A 25,222-nucleotide genomic window follows, 5' to 3' on the forward strand; every position below is an offset into this window, starting at 1 on the left:
GGACTGAATCCCTGGTTCCCACCTTCAGCCTGGCGCAGTCCTGGTCATCATGGGGACTTGGGGACTGAACCAGTAGATGGAAGTGCGTTCCATCTGCCTTCTGTCTCTGCCTCTCAGATAACTATTTAAATTCTCTAAAAGTAGCTTGTAAGGACAGAAAGACACCAGCGGATATGTTGAAAAGGAAAACAGAAACCGTGGCGTAACCTGGGCTCGCAGAAGAGAGCTGGGACTCGTTTTCAGCACGCGGCGTGGTCCCAAGTGTGTGTGCACTGCCTGTGCCCCAGCTTCCGTTTCGTACGTCTACTGAGTCTTCTCCCCCACACCAGTGGATCGGCTTCGCTCCGTCTTGGTTTTTGCTGCTCTGCCGCCACTGGCGCTGCTGTTTTCTCTCTGTTCCGCGGCTTCGAGCTTTCCCATGACTTAGAGCTGTTTGCTTCTCTTCCACGTCCCTGTTCCTGCCCCCACTACCAAGTTCTTCCTCTGTCCTTTGTCCGTTTAAGAAGGAGACCTGATGGGTTCAGCCAGTCGCAGTTTTTCCTGGTGGGCAGTTTTTGTCCTGGGCTGCGTCGCGGCCACTGGCTAGCCTCGGGGGGAGGTGCCGCCATCGGAAGCGGTCAGCTTTGTCCTGATGGCAGGTTCCCTTCACTCTGAGAGCCATGCGCTTGGTATTGACCATGGAGCTGTGTGCAGCGAATGAATGCAGTGGGGAAGCAGCCTCCAGAAACAAGGACACCTCGCTGGTTCCACCCCTAGACGGGCTCAGCTTTGTCTGCATTACAGGACATTTTCCACGATCTGTGCACAGGCTCAACAACACCTTAACACTGAAAAGGAGTCTGTGACCAGAGTAAGGATAACAGTTCCATTTCCATGAGAAATTCAAGAAGTGCTTTCTCATTACCGTAATATAAACTTGAACTCCTAGTATTTCCATGAACAATTAAGGTTTTTAAATGATGAATCCAAACTTAATTTAATGTTGAAATGATTGTGTAGAGTGGTGTGGAGGGGCAGGGTGCTGTGGAGTAGTGGGTAGAGCCGCCATCTGCAGCACTGGCATCCTGACGGGTACCCGTTTAACTCCTAGCTGTTCCACTTCCAATCCAGCTCCCTGCTCATGCTCCTGGGAAAGCAGTAGGACATGGCCCAAGTGCTTGGGCCCCTGCCACCCACCTGGGAGACCCAGAGATGTTCTTGGCTCCTGGATTTGAATCAGCCCAGCTGTGACCAGTGCAGCCACTTGGGGAGTGGGTCAGTGAATGGCAGACCTCACTCTCTCTGTCTCTTCCCCTCTTTCTCTCTCTCTAACTCTACCTTTCAAATAAATAAATAAATCTTTTTTAAAAAAGAACTATAAGGACATGAAAAATGACACGGAAAAACTTTCTACAATTCTTGGAGAATGGAATAAGACTAGATACTATGGAGAATAAAGGTAATCAAGGTAATGACAGTTCTTAAAATATTTCAGATTATATTTCTGTTGGGTTTTCATAGAAAGAAATCCTGTTGAGTACAAATAAGAAACTTCTCTTCTTAGTAAATGAAAGTCCTCTCAAAGCCCAGTTCTACAGCAGGCAGGCAGGAGGTACTTCAGGATATAGATAGCCAGGGAAGTACTGCAGTGGGTTCAGTACGTTTTGATTCTTGGCTGACTTCTCAGTTCCCTTGTTAAAACGTGGATACACGAGTTCATCTAGAAGAGTTGGCATTGGGGCTGGTCCTGTGGCGCAGCAGGTTGGACCACCACCTCCGTCACTGACATCCCAAATGGGCACCTATTCAAGAACTGGCTACTCCACTCTTAATCCAGTTCCCTGTTCATGTACCTGGGAAAGCAGTGGAAGATGGCCCAAGTGTCTGGGCCCCTGCTGTCCACATGATAGACCTAGAAGAATCTCCTGGCTCCTGGTTTCAGGCTGGCCTAGCCCTAGCCATTGCAGCCACTGGGGAGTGATCCAGCAGTTGGAAGATAGGTAGATCTCTCTCTCTCTCTCTCCCCCTCTCTCTCTCTGTTTCTCCCTGTCTCGCTCTGTAACTCTGCCTTTCAAATAAATAAAGTCTTTTAAAAAGTTGGCATTTACTTTGTCCATTGACTACATTTTAGAGCTTGAACAGGTTATCCTTGAACCTGTGACTAGTTGTCAGAAGAACATATCCATGTCGTAGGCTTGGAAGCGAGTGCTGGTGTTCGTATTCCCCTAACGTGACAGACAGTGAGCTTGACTCTGGATAACCAGAGTTATTGAATCAAGATTTGTGTGTGTGCCTATGGCCTTGTGAATCAGTGAGGAATGCGTCCAAGCAACCAGATGCGTCCACGGCTTTTTTCTCCACTTCCCAGGCTGCTTCCCCTTCTGTCTCTTGGTGAACAACTCAGATGTCACCCTCCCTCTGTCTTTTCTTGCTGTCTCTTTTTTATACATGCTCTATATGAAATGTGTGACCACCTCTAGAGTGTCTTTCTCCTGGCTCCCTACTGACTCTGAAATCGCCATGCACCTTACAGCTTTGGGGTTGGAAGAGGACCCCAGGGCAGGTGTTTGGCTCGGCAGGGATGCCTGCCTCCCACGTCAGAGTACCTGGGTTTGAGTCCTGGCTCTGCTTCTGGTGGAAACTTTATGCCAGTGTGCTCCCTGGCTCAAGTACTTGGGCCCATGCCCTCCATGTGGGAGACCCAGGTTGACTTCTAGGCTCCTGGCTTCAGCCTTGCCCAGCACTGGCTGTTGCAGGCATTTGAGAAGTGAGCCAGTGGATGAAAGACTGTCTGTCTGTCTGTCTGTCTTTGCCTTCCTCTTTGTGTTTCTGTGCCTATCAAATGAATGAATCATGAAAGGAGAGAGAGAGGGAAGGAAGGATGGATGGACGACAGAGGGATCTTGGAGTCCAGTTGCTGTAATAGCTTACAAAGCACAGAGGCTTATGTAAGTCACAGTTTTGGAGGCTGAAAGTCTAAGATGAGGCGATCCCATTGGCTCAGGTTCTGTTGACGGTTCAGGGTAGGTGGCAGGAGCATGTAGAAAAGATCATAGCAAGACAGGAAGCCAGAGAGAGTCGGGAGCCAGCTCGCTCTTCTGTGACAGCTCACGAGGACTAATTGCACAAGACATCCTTTCCAAGAGCAGCGTCCCCCGTGGCCTCATCACCTCATCCTTTATCACACATCTGAGAGGTTCCACAGTCCCAGCACTGCCACACTGAGCACCACGCTTCCAAAACATGAGCCCCTTAAACCATAGCAGTCCCTGAACTGGTTGTCTTGGTGTGTGTGTTTGCACACCTATGTGTGCATATATGTGTCTTTTTTTAAAATATTTATTTTATTTATTTGAAAGGCAGTTAGAGTCTTCCATCTGCTGGTTCACTCCCCAAATGGCCACAACGGCCAGGGCTGGGCCAGGCCAGAGCCAGGAACTAGGAGCTTTTTCTGGGTCTCCCACACGGGTTCAGGGGCCCAAGGATTTGCACCATCTCCCATTGCTTCCCCAGGTGCCTTAGCAGAGAGCTGGATAGGAAGTGGAGCGGCCAGGACTTGAACTGGCACCCATATGGGATGCCAGTGCTGCAGGTGGCAGCTTAACTGGCTTTGCCACAGCACTGGGCACCATATGTGTGTGTTTTTAAATCTGAGTTTCATTTTACTAAAAGGAGGACCCAAATGGAAACCAGAAATGCCATCATTTTCCCAACATAGTAAGAGAAAAGAAAAATTGTTCACGTAGTTCGTGATTCCTGCGACAGTGGTGATGGCCCTACGCAGCCTCCGTTTCTTCTCCCAGGAGTCATCGAGGCCGTTCGTTGAACTAGAAGTGACGCAGCGTAGGAGGTGCACTTAGTGGAGCTGCACGGTTTGGTGCAAACCACTTCTGGCACTGACCCTGCCGTTGTTTATTTTCATGAGAATCAAGGAAGAATCATATCTTCCTTGATATAAAGTTAAGACAGTTTGGATATTTTTGGGTTGTTTTGACCAAGCCTTTAGTTTTAGGTAACAGACTCTTGCTAGTTTATGAAGAAAAGGATTCCCTGTAGGGTGTATGTATCTTTTAGCATTTCAGAGAGCCCTAGGGAATCCAGGCAGCGTGGCCAGGACAAGCATCCCACTGTCCTGCTGCACTGTGCCAGGAGGGAGCCCGTTGCTGCTCTGCCCGCATCATCATCACGAGATGGTGGCCACACAGACGTCTTGCAGAGAAACCAAACTCCGGCATGAAACCTGCCTGACCAGCCATGTGGTCTTCGCCCTACAAAGCTGAGTTCTGCTTCCTGGTCTCCCGCAGGTGTGTCCTGGTGAAAGGCAGCCCCGCTCAGAGCCTGAGCTCCCAGGGGCTGGGAGAAATGTGGGCTTTGGCCTTGTCTACAGGAAGGAATGCTACCAATGTGTGGAGTCCTGTTGACCGAGCCAGTCTCCAGTCTCTGCCACACAAGTCATTTTCTATCTAATTTTTGTTGTCTCTACTTTGTGTTATCTCTACTTCTGTTGCCAAGCATTGTTTCATAGTGGTCAGAAAATAGCTATCCCAGTCTCCTGTCTTGAAATTGTATAACAGATTCCCTTTTAAAAAGCGTTCCATGAATACCTGAGTAAAGGTGTGTTTTCTGTTCTCAAGCTATCAAGTCGTGCACAGGCACCTACGTTTGTATACTGGTGGGCTGGACGTAAAAGCAGACTGTGCATGGACCAAAGCTGGCGCACTGTTTTTGTGAATAGTGTTGAGCTGGAACACAGCCGTGACCGTTTGTTGACAGTGTGTGGTGTGTGGCGGTTTTTCCTAAAAGCCGCTGAACCGAGTAGTGCGACAGAGACCATATGGTCTGCAAAGCCCAAAACTTTACTCTTTGGTTGACCCTTGCGTTAGATCCTCACACATTCGTCATACTAATCACATCCTCTGTGTCCTGTTGTATCATTTTAGTCATAGTCTACTTTGCAGATTCTCTATATAATTTCTCTTCAAATTTGTTCCGGTTGTCCAGAATTGAGGAGCATCTTAAACCTGTTACTTCCTTTTGCTTGATGTATTTAGATACTGTGTTATCTGTCATGTAAAAGCTAATGACTGTTGTGTATCTTATAGATTCTGTTCCTCATTCTACAGTAGTCACTTGGTTCTATTTAATGCCTCTTGCCTGGAATTCAGCTTTGCCCAATATTAACAAGATGAGACCCACCATCTTTTTTTTTTTTTTTGACAGGCAGAGCTAGACAGAGAGAGAGACAGAGAGAAAGGTCTTCTTTCCATTGGTTCACCCCCAAAATGGTCATTACAGCCGGTGCACTGCGCCGATCCAAAGCCAGGAGCCAGGTGCTTCTCCTGTTCTCCTATGCAGGTGTAGGGCCCAAGCACTTGGGCCATCTTCCACTGCACTCCCGGGCCACAGCAGAGCTGGACTGGAAGAGGAGCAACCGGGACAGAATCCGGCGCCCCGACCGGGTCTAGAACCTGGTGTGCCAGCGCTGCAGGCAGAGGATTAGCCTAGTGAGCCGCGGCGCCGGCTGAGACCCACTGTCTTGATCTACATATGTCTGCTCTATCCATAGCAGTCCTTTTTTTTTAGGAGTCTTAATGATTTAAGTGTGTCTCTTGAAGACAGCAGATAGTTGCTGGGTTCTTTGCTCCCTCCTCTTCTTTCTTTAATAATAAGTGAGTTTATCCTTTATATATCAGCTGACATAACCAATATATTTGATCTTCTGACGTCTTAGTGTTTTACTTCCTTTACCTATCTTTGGTTTTTTTTTTCATTTTTCTCTCTAGTTCCCTTTTTGCTTTGCCCATCATCCTATTAGTTCTGTTATAACTAAAATAATTAGTTCTTTATAATTAGGAATAATATGTTTAAATATTTATTTTTCAGTCCAGTACTACAGAAAAGGGTGGGCGTTGTGGTGCAGCGGCTGAGCCTCCTCTCAGGATGCCCACATCCCATCTTGAAGTGCCTTTTTTGATCCCAGCTACTCAGCTTCTAACCCAGCTTCTTGCCAGTGTGCCTGTGAGGCAGCAGGTGCTGGCTAAGTACTTCGGCCCCTGCCACCACACGGGAGACCAAGACGCAGTTTCTGACCCATCCCTAGCTGTTGCAGGCTTTGGGGGAGTGAACCAGCAAAGGGAAGAGATCTCTCCCTCTCCCTCTCTCTGTCACTCTGCCTTTCAAATAATTTTTGAAAACGGTACAGAAGAAATAATTGGCCCTGGTTCTCCTATGCTACCCTTCTCTTCCCTCAATCTCCTTGGCCTCCTTTTTGGTTGGTGTTATCTAGAATTTTCTGTAATAACATTATTTAGGTTTCCTTCAAACGTATGCTGCAGCTGTGTGCTGTGTGATACTTATCACATGTGTGTGTCTTTTCTTCCCTGCCTGACTGGACATGGTGCTTCGTCTCCAGCTTTTCCCACTCAAAACATTCCTGTGAGTTCTTCATTGCCATGTGTCCGTGGAACTAGACCACATCTTCAGTTAGGTTTTTAGAAACTGTACACAGCTGTTGCATCTCCCGAAGTCTAGCATATATGAACATGACTTTCTTTGTTGTGTTTATTTGAGAGACAGAGAGGGAGGGCGTCCACCCAGTGGTTCACTCCCCAGAGGCCCTCCGTAGCTGGTACTAAGCCACGGCTGAAGCTGGCAGCTGGGAACTCAGCCCAGGTCTTCCCTCTGGGAGTCAGAAACCCAGTTACTTGAGCCATCACTGCTGCCCCTGAGGGTCCGTGTTAGCGGGAAAGAAGCTGGAGGCAGGAGCCAGCGTTGACTGTGAGCCCTGGTGCCCGGATACAGGGTGAGAGCCTTAACCAGCATCTTAGTTACCAGGTCAGATGCCCTCCCAACCATGGCTGTCTTCTGCATGTGCATATGAGAGGAAGCGTGCTCTGGGGTCTTGTTTCACTCGGGCGCTATGAAGGTTGGTTTGTGCCCTTTGGCATCCGTGTTGCTGGTAAGAAATCTGAGGGCCGTCTGACTTAGCTCCCTTTGTGATGTTTTCCTATGCGTAGATATTCAACTGCTTCATTAATGAGCATGTTAATTTTCCTTGAAGCGTGGTGAGCTCTTTCGATCTTATTTTAGCTTTCCTTTTATAGAGAGAAATCTTCTGCTGTGCATTTGAGCACAATTTTGGCTCCATTCTCTTTAGAAAAGTGTTGCCGCGTGTTGACTTTCTTTGGGCTCTGCCTGGGAATTTTTAGTAGCGACTCTCTCTCTCTGCAGCTTCAGCTGTGAGATTCTCACCCTGCATTGCGGCCGCTTTCTCTTCCCGTGCGTTCTCTGCGGACCCAAGGATGGCGTGAGGGCACATGTTCCCCCGGAGGTGTCAGCACCTGGGAGGAACTGTCCTGTGTTTACCACTTTTACACTATGGCCCTTTTCTTTATTATAAAAATTACTTTTTCATTGGTGACTTCCAGCCTTTGATCTTTTCTTGTCTTGGAACGGGTCAGTTCTACATAGACCTGTTTGCTCTGCGTAGTGAAAGTGAATATTAATTTTCTGCCTTTGTTTTCTCTCAGAATTGTTTTGCACCTGTCTGTTACTTTCAGGGGAGGTACATACATGCCTCACGTACGTTTGCTTCCCAAGCACTGGCATGTTTGCTCTTCTCCACTCCAGCGTGGGGAGGAGAGGAGGCAACACCCCCAGCTTCTCATGGCTGCTTCCCTTCAGACTGCAGGACAGGGTGATGTCCTGGGGCTCAGTGGCCGTTTGTCTAAAAGGTCCAGTCTCGTTTCTTTCTGTTTGGTCGTCTCTGCTCTGTAACAAGCTGGTTCCCTCTGCTGCTCATCTCCAGGCCTCACTCAGGTTGGAAACCAGAGCGGGGAGGTAGAATGATGCAGCCTACGGATACAGCCCTACGAGTAGGACTGCAGGTACGTCAAATGCGCAGCGACACAGAGCGGCCTGTGCAGCAGCAGGCCTCCCTCGCTGCAGGAGGGGTGGCCATCTGTGACACAGGCGCTGCTGCTTTTCCTGAGGTGACACCAGGTGGCACAGGTGCAGGCTTCCTGCCCATGTGCACATGTATCCTACGGCAAGCAGACAGTTCTGATAGAGAAGATGCTGACAGGTCATCCCGCAGCCCTGCTGCGCCTGCCAGCCCTGCCACACCCTGACCGGGCCCCACATGGGCCGGCTCCGTGGACAGACTCCCACGCCCTCCACCTCCCTCCCTGCCCCACCCTGACCGGGCCCCACACAGGCTCTGTGGACAGGACTCCCACGCCCTCCGCCTCCCTCCCTGCCCCACCCTGACCGGGCCCCACACAGGCTCTGTGGACAGGACTCCCACGTCCTCCACCTCCCTCCCTGCCCCACCCTGACTGGGCCCCACGTGGGCCAGCTCCATGGACAGGGCTCCCACGCCCTCTGCTTCCCTCCCTGCCCCACCCTGACCGGGCCCCACACAGGCTCCGTGGACAGGGCTCCCGCGCCCTCTGCTTCCCTCCCTGCGCCCATCTTCTGCCTCAGACGAGACCGGACGTCTGTCAGATGTCACCATCCCTCTGCAGCGTCGTGGTCCCAGCTGCGCTGTATCTGACAGGTGTTTCCCAGGCCTGTGCGATCGCGTTGTGACCACCCTCATTTCACTGGGGACAGTGCCTTCTCGGGGTTCAGCTCTGCTTAAAAATGACGACTCTGGGGCATAATCTTAGTCACCTTTTGGGGATCAGCTGATTTTTAAAAAATAAATAGCGGATGACTGTGCCTGCTGGTGAATTCCCTCACTGGGTGCCAACTGCCGTGTTTTCTGGGGGCTGGAAGCTGTGTTCAGGAGGAGCCTTTGTTCTGGTGTCCCTGGGCCGTCCTTCTACCATCCCTGTGTGACTGCTCCTTGCCTGGCGCAGCGACACGCAGAGCTGTTTCATTTTGTAGAACACGCAACTAATTACCGTGGTCTCCCACGTCCTAATGACTGTTTTGTTTTGTTCAGACTCTGATGTACACTTGTTGTGCAGGTAGTAATTTTATATGAGTCAAAAATGAGGTGGGGGGGGGGGTACAGCAGTCTCTGATGACCTAAAACAGAGCAGGAACTCCAACATGAGGAGTACGTCCGACCACCCTCTTGCTTTCCCAACTGTCCCGTCTCCCTGACGGAGGAAAACTGTCGAGTCACTTACAATAAGAAGGGAGTTCAGCCTCTTCTGAGACGGAAGAAGCTCAGTGCTGGCAGCCAACAACCTGGGAAGAAAGCAAACATCCAGGGGCCCCAGAAAGCCAATAACCGTGGGCAGACTGGAGAGGATTAGAGCTGTGGGTAGGACTGACACAGCGCTGAGGTTTGTATTTGTTTTGTTTTTGTTTTCTTCCTCCCATCCCTCCTGGCCTGTTCCAATCTGTACCGTGGGGGTGGGCACAAAGCCTCGAGAGGACCCCTCCTCCCAGGCCCACGAGGGCGCCGTCTCCCGGTCCTGCACCTGCCCTCTTGCAGTGGCACAGCCAGTAGGGTGGCAGAGGTGCCAGCAGACGCACGGGCACCTAAAGCCCCGTGCGGAAGACCCCTCTCCCCTGCCCATGGGCACCACTGTTGACTTATTTCTGCTCTGTTCTTTTAGCAGTGTGCACCACAGTGCAAGGGGGATGAGACCTGGATTTGCACATTTTTAGCCAGACAGCCAGAAAACAAGGCTATTGGCAGCAGGAGTGTGTGGGGAAATGACAGAAACGAGGGAGTTTGAAGAAAAGGTCCTGTACAACTCTGCATAAAGTCGTTGTCTCAGCCGAAAGCTGCTCACGTGTGGACCTGGCCCAGCACAGCGTGGCAGAGTCTTTGAGGAGTAGCTGCAGCGTGAACCACCCCCAGCCGACCACATGGCCTGGTACATGGAGGTGGCGGATGCAACTCACGCTGCAGAGGTTTTGTTGTTGTTGTTGTTGTTGTTTGTAAGAGAAATTGGAAGACAATAGTCCTTTTTTTTTTTTTTAAGATTTATTTATTTATTTGAAAGTCAGAGTTACACAGAGAGAGAGGAGAGGCAGAGAGAGAGAGGTCTTCCATTCGCTGGTTCACTCCCCAACTGGCCGCAACCGCTGGAGTTGAGCTGATCCGAAGCCAGGAGCCAGGAGCCTCCTTCGGGTCTCCCACGTGGGTGCAGGGGCCCAAGCACTTGGGCCATCTTCTGCTGCTTTCCCAGGCCATAGCAGAGAGCTGGATTGGGAGTGGAGCAGCTGGGACTCGAAGCAGCACCCATATGGGATGGCGGCATCGCAGGTCAAGGCTTTAACCTGCTGCACCACAGCGCCAGCCCCACTGCAAGGTTTTAAAAGCTGAAGGGTCACAGAGCATTGTGGCGTAGCAGGTTAGGCTGCCACCTACACTGCTGGCATCCGTGTGGGTGCTGGTTCATGTCCCAGCTACTCCACTTCCAATCCAGCTCCTTGCTGATGTTCCTGGGAAGGCAGCAGGGATTGGCCCAAGGACTTGGGCCCCTGCACCCACGTGGGAGACCCGGATGAAATTCCTGGCTCTTGGCTTTGACCTGGCCCAGCCCTGGCCATTGTGGCCATCTGGGAAGTGAGCCAGTAGTAGATGGAAGATCTCTCTGTCTCTGTCTCTCCCTCTCTCTGTATATATAATTCCGCCTTTCAAATAAATAAATAAATCTTAAAAAAAAAGAGAAGAAATGTCATTAAAACCACAGCCCACTGAAGGCATATTGATTGACATATAAGGTAATTATTGGTAGAAAAGATCTTAAAACTGCCATTTTAATACTTTCTTGTTTTTTTAATTGTAGTTCCTTTATTTCTCTATCACACAATCTTCTTTAGTGGGTAAGTGGTGTCCTTTGATTCCCTGATGATTATTTTTGGTAAGTACTATAGGCTTTTGCTTTGTGGTTTGTGGTTACCAGGAGGCTCACAGGCTGTATCAGGCTATCTTGAAATGGTTATAGAGATAGGTCAGGGGAACAACAAAAACCAGAGATAAAGGAAGATAAAATAAGAAAGATAAATACTAAAGAACCGTACATTTATTCTTCATCACATTTTCAATGTTTGATGTTAGATTTTGCCTATATCTATATTGCCTGTCTCAATACTTTAATGTAGTAATTACATCTTTTTAGTCTTTATACAAAAGGCACAGAGAGTTTACACACTGTGTTTATACTGTTAGAGCATTCTGAATTTGTCTATGTAGTTACTCGTATCACTGAGTTTTCTACCTTCTGGTATTTTCTTGTTACTCATTGCCATCTCTCTCCCTCTCCTTATTTATTTAATTTAAAGGCAGAGTTAGAGAAAGAGAGTCGATCCTCTCTCGACTGGTTCACTCCCCAAATGGCTGGTTCACTCCCCAAATGGCCTCAGTGGCCACAGCTGGTCTGAGCTGGTGCCAGGAGTTCACCCTGGGCTACGATGTGGGTGCAGGGGCCCAAGCGCTTGGGCCATCCTTCACTGCATTCCCAGGTGCATATCAGGGAGCTGGATGGGAAGTGGAGCAGCCGGGACTTGAACCAGTGCATATAGGGGGTGCCAGTGTCGCAGGTGGCAGCTTCACCCACTGTGCCACAACACTGGCTCCTCTTCCCCCCCCCCCCACTGGTAAGCAGGCTAGCAGAATAGAGTACACCTGATGGACCAGGTGGGCCTCTCCGTAACCAAGCGAGAGCCCAGTCTGCATTCAGAGTGGGCATTTTAATGATGCTGGATGTGGGCCTCTTTTTCCTCTCCATACATTCTGGAATATTCTGGAATATTGCTGGGTGTGGAATCCCTTCCCAAACTTCATAATAGCACCCTTAGTGGAAGGCAGATGGGGTTCCCCTAAGCTGCCCCCAGGGAGAGGGCTGGGATCCACCCAACCCCATTATTGAACAGTGGCAAGACATCTGATTCGTAAACGCTGATTTGCTTCCAAGGCTTGCTTCTTGTCCCATCACACAGAAATTCTCTTTTTTCTTCTGCCCCTCACGCACAGATAGGCTTATGTCTCCCAGCTGCCTTAACGTAGTCCCCTCAAGAGAAGTAAACGTAATCCTGTGGGGTGAAGTGCATGAAGGTCAGAACTGACAGGGGTTACTCTTGGGTTATTCCTCTCCTGCCGTCTGCCCCGTGCTGTTCAGAGGTGGCCTGGAGGACTGGTCATACCCTCCGAAGGGATAGGCCAGAAGCCCTGTGTCACAACCATCCGGAGCTGGCTGGCTTGTGTTCTGTTAGAGACAAAACCATGGCAGCAGTAAAGATACATGGGCCAGGGGCCAGCGCTGTGGCTCACTTGGTTGATCCTCTGCCTGTGGCACCGGCATCCCATATGGATGCCGGGTTCTAGTCCTGGTTGCTCCTCTTCCAGTCCAGCTCTGCTGTGGCCTGGAGAGGCAGTGGAGGATTGCCCAAGTGCTAGGGCCCTGCACCCACACGGGAGACCAGGAAGAAGCACCTGGCTCCTGGCTTCGGATTGGTGCAGTGCTGGCCGTTGCGGCCATCTGGGGAGTAAACCAGTGGATGGACGACCTCTCTCTCTGTCTCTACCTCTCTCTGTAGCTCTCTTTCAAATAAATAAAATAAATCTTCAAAAAAAAAATACAAAATAGGCGGTGTCTTGACAAGGAAATTTATGGTGCTGTCTGCACTGTCACTCACTCCAGGCCGTCCCTTCAATAGCAGTGGTTTCCTGGGAAGCCGCTGGAGTGAAGGCCTTTTTTTCAGTTTGAGGACTCCCTTTAGCATTTCTAGTGGTGATACATTGTCTCAGCTTCTCTTGGTCTGGGAATGTCTTTATGTCTCTCATATCTGAAGGAAGCTTTGCCAAGTACAGTGTTCTTGGCTGGCAGGTTAGCGAGATAAAAGGTCCTGCTCCTTCCTAACTTGTAAGTTTCTACAGCTTGGTGAGTTGCAGCCTCTTTATATGTTATTAGCATCTTCCCTCTTGCAGCTTTGAGAACCCTTATCTTTAACCTTGGAGAGCTTGATTATATCTTGGGGTAGACTTGATTGAGCTGAATCTGATTGGTGACCTTTGACCTTCCTGTACTTGGGAGAGTTGGTTCTTTGTCTAGGTTTGGGGAGTCTTCTGTCATTATCTCTTTGAATATGCTTCTGTCCCTTTCACAGTCTCAAGTCCCTCTTGAATCCCAATATCCTGAATATTTGCTCGTTTCATACTACCCTGTAGTTCCCATAAGCTTTCTTCATTCCTCTCGATTCCTTTTCTTTTTTTTCTCTTCCAGTTGTGTATTTTCAACCAGCCTGTCTTCAAATTCACTGATTCTTCTGTTTGTTCTCTTCTGCTATGTATGCCTTCTGTTGAAGTTTTAATGTCACTTAGTGCACTTTTCAATGGAAGATTTTCTGCTTGATTTAGTTTAATTACTTCTGTCTCTCACCATTCTTTCTGCATTCTCTTGATTTTCACAGAGTGTCTTTAAACATCTACTTTGAAATCTTCGTATGAGCATTTGGATGTTTCAATTCCTACAAGGTTGCTGCCCAGGGATAGCACCAGCACTCACCCTGCTGTGGTCTGTCGGCTACTGAGGTGTGGCCACTGCCCAGTGTCGCATCTTCCAGCCCCAGGTGATGCTGAGAGGGGTCTAAGACTGCTCAGCCAGGACCACGTAACTCCCTGTGGCCCCGAAGCAGGTCAGTCTGCATCTGCCATCACTTGGTAGGGACAGAATTGTTGGGATATGCTCAGTGCTGGGTTTCATCAGCCTGACACTGGATCCTAAAATAGCCCTGTGGTCCCTGCTGTCTTCCCAGGGTTGTAGCGGGGCTGATGGAGGGAGCCTTGCAGCTATACAAGCACTAGATGGGCCACATCTGGGTCTCACAGCAGCCAGGCCCTGTGCAGTCTTGAGGTGCTTTTGGCAATACACACCAACACATCTTACCAGGCTGCAGCTGTCATGCTGGGGCAAGGCCAGAGACTTCCTAGGGACAGAGACCATTAGGATCTTCCCAGTGTTGGGCTTTACACAGTCCTGTGGCTTCTTGCTCTCTGTCCAAGGTTAGAGGAAGGTGATAAAGGCAGCCCCCTGCACCTCCTATCCTGCCGTAGGCTTGTCACACCTGGGTCCCACAGTCACTGGGTCCCATGACGTCCAGATCTGCCCGAGGCCAGTGGAAATACACCAAAATGAGTCCCACCCCTGAGCACAGGTCTCTGCGTGCTGCAGGATAAGACTAGCGACTCAGGCTGTGAGACCCTGCCTGGGGGGAGGGGCCTTTGGCCTTTATCAAGGGATGGGTCTAGTGTGGCCCGCTGGCCTCCGAGCTCCAAGGTGGGGTCCTAAACTCCCTTTCCTGGCCTCTGCACAAGGCTCAGTTCCACTTTCTGCAGGTGGTGGGAAGGGTGGCAGAACCACCTGGCTGCGGCGGCTCCAAATACTCAGGCCACAGGTGTGGGCCTGGCAGCTAAGTCTAGCTGAATTCTTTCGCTGTGGGCCTGGCACTGGGATTCAGTTCACCCTTCCTGTCCCAGGTGGGAGGCCGGCCTCTCTTCCACACCATGCTCCTTGGAGATGGGGAGAGAGGACGTAGACAACTCTATCTTTCTTGCTTTCTTCAGTGTGACTTTTTTCTTTTCTTTTAGTGATTGCTTATTTTAATCTACTTGAAAGGCAGAGAGACAGACAGAGACAAAGAGCTTCCATCTGCTGGTTCACTCCCCAAATGCCCACGACATGCAAGGCTGGGCCAGGCTGACACCAGGAGTCGGGAAACCCATCTGCGTCTCCCACATGGTTAGCAGGGGTCCAGGCGCTTGAGTTGCCATCTGCTGCATCCAGAGTGTGCATCGGCAGGAAGCAGGATCAGAAGCAGAGCCGCCAGGACTTGAACTGGCACTGTGACGTGGGATGCCGGTGTCCCAAGCCGCAGCTTAGCCTGCTGTGCCACAGCTGTGGCCCTTTTCCTTATCAGTACACCCAAACTAGGCACTGTGGTCTCTGAGCCGGCTTTTGTGGCTCTCGGGAAGGGGACATGAATTGGTGTCTCCAGGGCTGGGAGGGTGGAGAGTGGTCTGCAGAGCATCTTACTCAGCCCTCAGCTTGCCTTCTTGCCCTTAACTCACTTAGAGCCGCTTTACTCACTACCAACATCAAAGGCATTTCAAAGACAAGACCAATGTCTTGAACACATAAAAATCATCAACACAATATTAGCAAATGGAGTCGGAGCAAAGCATAAATAGAAAAATGCATTAAGACCACATGGGGTTTCCCCCCGGGAGTGCGAGGCTGTTCTCCCTCGGAAAAACCATCAGGGTAATCCACCGTATTAAATATTAACAGACCAAAGCATAAAAACAACGTGACCAAAGCGGCAGATGCACACTAAGAAGGTAAGAGAACGTCGCGGCTTGTTAAAGGGCAAGTCCAAAACACTGACAGCGGGGAGCCTCCTCCACCGGGAAGGACACCGGGCTCTCCCCTAGGACAGCAGAGCAGGCACAGACGTCTGCTCCCAGCACTCCAGCCTGACACTGGGCTAGTGCAGCACTGCTGTTTGATTTCACACAGGAAGTCCTGCACAGCCTGAGAATGAGAGAGCAAGACTTTCTCTGTTCACAGATAAGATGGTCCTCTGTGGAGGAAATCCAGAAGATTCTACAAACATCTACTCAAGTTATATTTTGAAAACTAATTCTAACCCAAATCTCAGCAAGGATTTTCTTGTAGATACAGACAAGATTGTTTTAAAATGTATGTGAAGGGGCTGGCATTGTGGCATAGCGGGTGAAGCCGCCGTCTGCTGGGCCAGCATTCCATATGGGTGCCTGTTCCAGTCCCCACTGCTCCACTTCCTATCCAGCTCCCTGCTAATGTGCCTGGGAAAGCAGTGGAGGATGGCCCAAGTGTTTGGGCCCCTGCACGCCTGTGGGAGACCAGGATGAAACTCCTGGCTTCTGGCTTAGGCTTGGCCTAGCCCTGATTGTGGCCATCTAGGGAGTGAACCAGCAGATGGGAGATTACTCTATATATGTAACTCTGACTTTCAAATAAATAAATAAACTTTTAAAAGGTGGTTGAAAAAACAAAGCTATTTATAAAAAGTTACAAACTTTACTTGATTATTTTTGAAGATTTATTTATTTGAAAGTCAGAGTTAAACACAGAGAGAGAGAGAGAGAGAGAGAGAAGAGAGAGAGAGAGAGAGAGAAAGAGAGAGAGAGAGAGGTCTTCCATCTGCTGCTTCACTCCCCAAATGGCCACAATGGCTGCAGATGTGCTGAGCTGAAGCCAGGAGCCAGGAGCTTCTTCTGGGTCTCTCACGTAGGTGCAGAGGACCAAGGACTTGGACCATCTTCTACTGCTTTCTCAGGCCACAGCAGAGAGCTGGATTGGAAGAGGAGCAGCAGGGACTCGAACCAGCGCCCATATGGGATGCTGGCACTGCAGGTGGCAGCTTTACCTGCTATGCCACAGCACCAGCACCACTTTACTTGATTTTAAGTAAAGTTGCTATAAAGATATGATGCTCAAGATAGTGGGACGTGGGAACAGAGGTAACTACACTCAGGACTGGGGAAGCATTTCTCTGCCAAAGGCCATTCGGGTATGTATAACATCATCCACAGGCCATGCAAAATCATCAGCTTAAAAGTTAGCCTGCTATAGATTCATCGAATTTTGAGTGCTGCCTGTGGTTGCCTTGGCAGGGCCAGACCGAATAATTTTGCCAGTCTTGTGCAGCCCACACAGTTCCCTGCCCCTGAGTCATAGATCAATGGAATAAAACAGAGCCCAGAAGTCAACTCATAGAAATGCAGTCAATTGATTTTTGGCAAAGCAAAGTGAGTTCTTTAGAGACTGAGCAGGCTTTTCAGTAAATGATCGTGGAGTGACCGTACATCATATGCAAAAAAAAAAAAAAAAAAAAAAAACAAAACCTGGAGCCACACCTCACTCCTTGAGCAAAACTTGGTTCCAGGGGCCAATGTGGTAGCACAGAGGGCTAAGCTGCAGCTTTTGACGCCAGCATCCCCTATTGGAACACAGGTTCAAGACCTGGCTGCTCCTCTTCTGATCCAGCTCCCTGCTAATGTGCTTGGGAAGGCAGTGTATGATGGCTCAAGTAGTTGGGCCCCTGCACCCACGTGGGAGACCCAGATGCATTTCTGGGCTCCTGGCTTTGGCCTGGCACAGCCCTAGCCATTGCAGCTGTTTGGGGAGTGAACCAGTAAGTGGAAGATCTTTTTCTGTTTGGCCTGCTCTCTCTGTAATTCTGCTTTTCAATTAGTAAATAAATATGACTTCCACTATGGAAGTCAGTTTGGAGATTCCTCAGAAACCTGAATATAACCCTACCATACAACCCAGCCATCCCACTCCTTGGAATTTAAATTGGCAAACAAAAAAGCTGTCTGCACATTAATGTTTATTGCAGCTCAATTCACAATAGCTAAGACCTGGAACCAACCCAAATGCCCATCAACAGTAGACTGGATAAAGAAACTATGGGACATGTACTCTATAGAATACTATACAGCAGTCAAAAACAATGAAACCCGGTCATTTGCAACAAGATGGAGGAATTTGGAAAACATTATGCTGAGTGAAGTAAGCCAGTCCCAAAGGGACAAATATCATATGTTCTCCCTGATCGGCGACAACTAACTGAGCACCAAAGGGAAAACCTATTGAAGTGAAATGGACGCTATGAGAAATAATGACTTGATCAGCTCTTGTCCTGACTGTTGATGTACAATGTAATACTTTATCCATTTTAGTATTTTTTTTCTTCTAATACTGTTGGTTGAACTCTGTAATTAACACACAATTATTCTTAGGTGTTTAAATTTTAACTGAAAAGTGATCCCTGTTAGGAATTTGGAAAACATTAAGAGAATTGAAAATGAATCTTGATGTGAATGGAAGGGGAGAGGGAGCGGGAAAGGGGAGGGTTGCGGGTGGGAGGGAAGTTATGGTGGGGGGAAGCCATTGTAACCCATAAGCTGTACTTTGGAAATTTATATTCATTAAATAAAAGTTAAAAAAATACTAAAAAAATTGGCTCAAAAAAGACTGTAGACCTATATGTACAATGAGAAACTATAACATTACTAGGAAGAAAACAGGAGAAAATCTTCATGACTTGGTATTAGAGCTTTTACATATGGTACCAAATATAATCTATTAAAAAGAAAGATGTTAGTCATCAAAAAATATTTCAACCTACAAAATACACTGTTAGAAGGATGAATATATCAGTTATGGACTGGGAAAAGTATTTTCCAGTATCCTATCTAGCTAAGGACTTAACAGCCATAATATATAAAGAACTCTGAAAACTCAGTAACCAGGAAACAAACAACTGAATCAAAGAATGGGCAGCAGATCTGAGCAGACACTTCTCCAGAGAAGATAGGTGAATCGCACACACACACACACACACACCACGGGAAAAGATGCCCAGGATATTAGTTAGTAGCTAACTGCAAATGGGGACCATGAGAAACCATCCCACACCTGGTGTGTGATCAGCGCTCACACACACACACACACACACACTGACAAGGCCAGTGCTGGAGAAGCTATGGAGCAGCTGAACCTCTCGCTAGTGGCAGTGCAAAGGTGCCAGTCTGGAAAACAATTCGGCAGTTTCTAGTAAGCACACCGGTGCCATATAACTTAGCATTCTGATTCCTAGTCATTGGTGCTGGAGCAATGAGAAAGATGCTGGCACAGGAACCTGTACCGTGGATATGCACTGTGCATGTTGTATCACCAATGGATACAACCCAAGCGTGTTTCAGCTGCTGCCTGGATACCTATGCTGAGTGTAAGAAGCTACTCCCAAAGGGTTAACACTCTATGATTCCGTTTCCGTGACCTTCTGGAAAAGGCACACTGCGGGGACGGAGAACGGCTCCGTGTTTGTGCTGGGGGTGCTCTCTGGACTCCCGAGTTCAGGAGGCCCGTCTTGCGCAGATGCCGAATAAATCCTCTTGCTTTTGCATCAGCAGGTCTGGACTCTGAGTCTTTGGGGTGTGCCTCTCGACGTGTTAGCATCCTCACTCCGAGGGTCTAGCAGCTCGAAGCCCTTGGGCCCCTGCCCCCAGTGTGGGAGACCCAGATGGAGCTCCTGGTTCCAGGCTTCAGCTCGGCGCAGCCCTGGCTGTTGCCGGAATTTGGGGAATCAACCAGCAGATGGAAGACTCTCCCCCCCTCTCCCCCCCTCTCTCCCCCCTGTCCCTCTCCCCCCCTCTCCCCCCCTCTCTCCCCCCTGTCCCTCTCCCCCCCTCTCCCCCCTCTCTCCCCCCTGTCCCTCTTCCCCTCTCTCCCTCTCTCCCCCTCTCTCCCCCTCTCCCCCTTTCCCCCTCTCTCCCTCTCTTCCCCCTCCCCCTCTCCCTCTCTCCCTCTCTCCCCCTCTCCCTCTCTCCCCCCTCCCCCTCTCCCCCTCTCTCCCTCTCTCCCCCTCTCCCCTTCTCCCCCTCTCCCCCTCTCCCTTCTCTCCTTTCTGTCCATCTCTGTCACCCTTTCTAATAAATGAATACATCTTTTAAGAAGAGGAAAATGTTTATTAGCTTTCACATAATTCGTCTGTGATTTCTGTTTAATATGGTGCCATAAAATTTTGATGATCAGAAAAGTAATTAAAATGTGCTGTAAGTGTAGAAAGCTTGCCTCAGTGTTTCTGCAAAAGCCCTGGGCAGCAGGGGAAGCAGTTTCCACCACGATGGCTGCAGGGAGATGGCAGCGTTACCGCATCGCCTTGTTTCTCCTCCCAAGGCCGCAGGAGCCGCATGGGCAGGCAGCAAGCCGTGGGAGCCGCGGGAGGGCTGCTTTGCAGGGTCACGGCCAGGCTGTGGTGGAGGGGAGGCCTCCAGAGGAGAGCATTAGCAGGTGTGCGGTTTGCCGTCACCTCCACCACCAGTGTGCTTTGCCCAAGGAGGCCACAGCTGAGCTGCGCAGGCTACATACACGGGTTGTGTGAGGACTGGCCTGTCTCTAGACGGAAGAGGGGAAGGGACAGGAAGGGAGGCCCAGGCAGCGGGCTCTCATTACTGGGGTTCTGAGTCGGTTTTAGAGTTGCTATGGGGAGTTTTCCGTAGGAGAGGAAGACGGCAAATGCCCTCGTGCACGGACTCCATGTGCTGCTGTCGGGGCATAAATGGCGAGGGCTGCTGTCTGTGCTTTTTCTTTTTGAAATTTTATTTGAGAGGCAGAGACGGAGATAGGCAGAGAGGGAGAGCTTCTATCTGCTGGGTCACTGCCCAGATCTCACAACAGCTGAGGGTAGGGCAGGAGCCGGGAACTCAACCCACATCTGCGGGAGGTAGAGACTGAACCGCTTGGGCTGTCACCGGCTGTTAGGGTCAGGACTCAAACCCAGGCCGATTGGGACGGCATACGGGTGTCCTAAGCAGTGTTTTAACTCCTAGGCCAAACACCCACCCCTTATTAATGGCAACAGGAAATGCTGCCATTAAAACACTGTTGCCATCTTCCATGAATGCAGTGCGGAGCCACAGGTGTGTAGGACCCACCCTATTGAAGCCAGGAGTGGCTGAGGGACGCGGCCATCTTCCCGGTAGATTGCGCTGCTGTTGGAAATATGTGTTGCCCCTCCTGGAGTGCCCTCCTGCAGGAGGGTTCCCCTGCTTGGCGGCTGGTCCCGGGGGTGACCAGATGGCTTACTCTCGGCCGTGTTGGAGCAGTGACATGCACCACCTTGGGGCAGAAGCAGGAGGACCAGCATCTGGCCGACTCGGCCTCTATCCCCTGCTACAAAGCCGGCCACACCCCAGCCCTGCTCTGTGAGCCTGCTCCTACCTCTGTACACACAGCCCACGGGCGGCGTGAACAGCCAATCTAGACGCACAGGTCGTGTGCACAGGTGATCCGTGTGTACACACTAGTAACGCCCAGGTGCTAAGCCCCTGTGCCTCAGGTTGGTTGTCCATCATAAACATTCACCTATTTTGCAGCACGTTTTCGTGGGCATCGTAATTACCTACCTCCCCTCTCCCAAAGGCCACATACACTCAATTCTCTCTTCTCCTGGTAACAGAACCTCCACAACCTCCCGGCTTCTTCAAAAAGCCCATGGAAAGGATGTATGCATTTCAAAATATCTTTGCAACTAAATAAGCTTAATCTTCTCATCCCGTTCTCCCCCCACCCCCATCTGCAAACTTTCTGAAGTACTCTTGTGTAGCTTGGTTACCCTACGCCAATCATGGCAACTTGATTTTCCTGTGGCAAGTCGCTGGGAGGTGCACAGGCGACCCCACTCTGAAGGCTAAGAGTTAAGGGAAATCTTGCAAAGAATTCTGGGAAGCCATTCCGTGCTGGTAAGAGGAGTCTTACTTGTCTGCCTCCGTGCACTTTCAGCATGGAGACTCATGTCTGACTGTGAGGACAAACCCCCGCAGTGGGCCAAGAGCAGCTGAGTTGAGGTCATAGTGAACCATCAAATGTCCCTGGGGAACGCCTGCCTGGGCCTCTTCCTGCACTGTCCGTGTTCTCAGGTGCAGACCACGCGTCGGCCTGTTTAGTGCCATCCTGACCAGCGGGGCACGTGTGCACCAAGCATCGCTGGCTTGGCCTGTTTTCCAAGGAGCTCTGTTGGTGACCGGCCTGCACGGGGCTTGGAAGTAGTAGTTCTTTAACAAGTGACAACGCAAGTCCGAGCAGTCTGGGGGTTTGGCTGTCCTGGATGATCCAAGCTCAGGAGCGTGGTCCAGTCCTCGTTTGTGCGTGCCCGAGTGGTGCTCTCAGCTCCCTGGGGCCGTTGTCACAGTGGGGTCTGGTGTCTGCAGGGGGCCCCTGGAGCTACCTAGGTCTGGACTTCCCTCCAGGTCTCCACCAGCACCCCAGGGTGTGGTTTCTCCAATGACAGTGCAGCCAGCAAAGCTGCAGCCACGGCCTGCAGCTCCCGCTCCTCTTCCTGACTGCAACCATGTGAGCAGAGGGGGCTTCGGGCAGAAGTCCCAAAGAGGCCAGGAAGCCCCCGGCCCCATCACGGGCAGCAGCCCCCACCAGGTAAGCCAGGGCCCCGGCTCGGAGGCCTGCGTCTCGGGGCTACCTGTGCGTTTGCTTCCCTCGCGCTCTCCGGAGCAGTCGTTACGATTTCCAGATGGGCCTTGTTTTTCTTCTGGTTTTGGATTTCGCAAACCGTGTTTTGTTCCTTTTATGTCTGTGGGCTCCAGAAAAGGCCTCAGGAATGCGGTCTGCAGTTTTCCTTGGCCTCCTCTCTCCTTGTCGGGGAGTGCAGTGTCTTGACATCGTATAAGTGCAGGTTTCTTGGAGATGTATTAAGAAATATCACAATTATTGTGGCACTTCTCTGGTTGTTAGAAAATCTGTTCACATAATTTCACTAGAGCCAAACATGCTATTTGGATCGGTGCTGTCCTTTTGTGCTCCCTGGACTGTGTGTGTGTGTGTGTGTTTTGTTTTTGTTTTTTGTTTTTGTTTTTGTGTGTGTGTGTGTTTTTTTTTGTTTTGTTTTGTTTTTTACCTTGTTAAGAAGAGACAAATACACAAAACTTGGCTCCTGCAATTACCTAATTTGGTCCCGGTAGCTGCTTTAAACATTGCCACTAAAAGCAGTTCCGCTGCTTGTTAGCCAAATACAAGTTTTTCCCTAAATGGTCCAAATGAATCTTGATCAAAATAACTTCCTATCTTTAACGTGTGTGATCCTGTTCTAATTTGCTTGGTAGGATTTGGGTAGTGACTGGCACGAGGTGTTCGCGGCTTTGCTCCGCCTTCTAGTCTACAGTCAGATAGTTAGGCTGCCGCTACGACGAGTTCTGTTGCGATCCAGCACTGTGAGTTCTTCGCATTCTTTCTTAGATTTATGCCTTGAGCTAGGAGAGAGTGAACAACCACAGCAAAAGAAAAATAAATCCGTCTGCTGCTGCCCATCGTCCCGTAAACCGACTAACGACCCACGCTCTCACAGTAGAATGACGACCCCACTGTTGGATTGATTGTGGCTTTTCTTTGTTGTTGGAGCATCGCTCTTCTTCCAACCCTGGAAACACCTGTGGGGGGGGGGGTGGGCAGGGGAGGGTGGCCACGTGGGAGTGAGCAGCTCCCTGAACTACTTGGTTGCTCCGTGTCTTGTGCAAACCCTCACTTGCTTTGTTGCTGCGAGGCTTGGGGTAAATGAAGGCCCTCGGCCAGGGTGTGCCGGGCGGCCAGCGGTGCACCCGTGGCTGTCTTCTCCCGGTGTGCCTCCGCACTGCTCCCTGGAAGTGCACTTCCCCATGGAAACCAGGCGAAGAGAAGCTCCCGGGCTTCCAGGTGAAGTCATAAAAGCCAACTCACCCAGAACGTAACCGCAACTCGGCGCTGCGGTGAGTAAGAGCAGTGTCCCGTGGTCATCCTGCTAACGCACGGAGCCAGGAGGGCAACGCAACAGAGCGAGAAAGCAGCTTGGGCAAGCAAGTGCTGACTGCCAAAGACAAATGGCTTAGATGAGGAAGCGGAGACAGACACGGGGACAGGGGACAGCCAATGACACTACTCGCGTTTACTGTCTTCTCTCTAAAGGAAAGATACACAGCTTGGCGTAGTCTCAAAATACTCTTCAGCAAGCAATTTGTGAAATTGGTAAAAGATGGTAATTTTGTAAAATGCAAAGGAGTAAGATGTCCTGGTGTTGTTGCTTGAGACTTGGATTCTCCACGTGGCTCCCCATCTCACAGCCCTTGGGCTCTTGACTGACTGCACAGGTGAGTCAGGACTGTCTGCTGGGTGAGGGTGCTGCTCCAGCTCTGGGGAGCAGGTGTCCGACCTCGCGTCCCACAGCGCGGGGCCTGGGCTCAGTGCCCGGCCTTGGCTCCTGACTCCAGCTTCCTGCCCCTGTGGCTCTGCGAGGCAGCTCTTGGCTTCCTGCCGCCACCTGGGGGACCTGCATTGCGTTCCCAGCCCGGCTCCTGCCCTGGCCCTAGCCAGCCGCCGCCATTGTAGGCATGTGGGGAGAGAACCAGCAGATGGGAGTCCCTTATTCCTTCTATGCCTCTCAGATAAATTACATAGTTATCAAAAGTTCTGGTGAAAATGGAATGGAAAGATAGATTTGTAGACTTGGGGGAGGTATCTCGGTTGGTTTATAGATGAATGAACCTTAGGGCAGATGTCTGGTGCAGTGGGTTAAGATGCCTTTGGGGCGCCTGCATCCTGTATTGGAGAGCCTAGGGTGCCATCCTGCCTCTGCTTCCAATCCAGCTCCTTGCTGATGGACCCAGGAGGCAGCAGATGATGGTCCAATTTCTTGGGTCCCTACTATGCATGTTTGAGACCTGGATAGGGTTCAGACTTTCGGGTTTGGGCTCGATCAAGTGCTGGCTGTTGGGGGCATTTAGGAGAATGAGAGTGTGGAAGATCTCTATTTCAAATAAATGAAAATAAATTTTTAAAAAGGAATGAACAGTGTCCACAGGGGAGGTGGACGAGGGTGGGGAAGGAGTGGGTATCACTAAAGACGTGGCTGGGAGGAAGCACTGGGCATGGGAGGGGGGAGGGGTCGGCAGGCAGCTTGGGTGCTCACTGGGGAAGAGAGGAGAGTGCGGGTGGGACGGAGGTTGGGTCAGACTGCAGCTGTCCAGACCTGGAGGCCACCCTGCAGGGGTGTGCAGGGCTGGGGGTGATGTCAGCCCAGGAACAGGAAGGGGCAGCACTGCCTCAGAACCATGGGAAGTGAAGCCGGGGGGAGAGGGGCACGTCTCTTACAGTGTGACAGTGTGGTGCTGTGTGGTTACACTGCGTTGGGTGCTGGGGCTCTTGGGGAGAGAGAGGCACCCTGCAGGTCGTGGGGGGTGCAGCTCCCAGACCCCCTCCTGTCCCTGCTCCCTTGACTTGCACGCATGTGAGGGCGGGTCCTCGTCCTCTCCGTGAAGAGCTCGTGACACGGGTCCTGAGTGCATTGCAGGGAGCGCAGTTTCTCCCGGCTGGACTTGGATGCTGTCCGCACACCGCTGGGAGAGGACCTGGTCAGGTGTAATTCGCTTAGAAGGCCAGAGGGGCACAGAGAGGAGAATCAGAATTGAGCCAGGACACGTGGACTGCAGTCCGGACTCAAGTTACACAGCGTTTTCCTGTATGTGTTACTAAATTGACCAATTGTAGAGCAACAGTGCAGAGATGGCTTACGTGTGCTTATTTCAGAGACAGAGCCACTGGTTCACTCTCCAAATGTCCATGATGGTCAGGACTGGGCCAGGTGGAAGCTGGGAGTTGGGCAGTCAATCTGAGTTGGCCCCATAGGTGGAAACTATTTAGGGGGGAGAATCACGGGTAGCATGGTGGACATCGAAGAGATCCCC

This window comes from Oryctolagus cuniculus, chromosome 14 (genome assembly GCF_964237555.1).
Source record: "Oryctolagus cuniculus chromosome 14, mOryCun1.1, whole genome shotgun sequence".
Lineage (NCBI taxonomy): Eukaryota > Metazoa > Chordata > Mammalia > Lagomorpha > Leporidae > Oryctolagus > Oryctolagus cuniculus.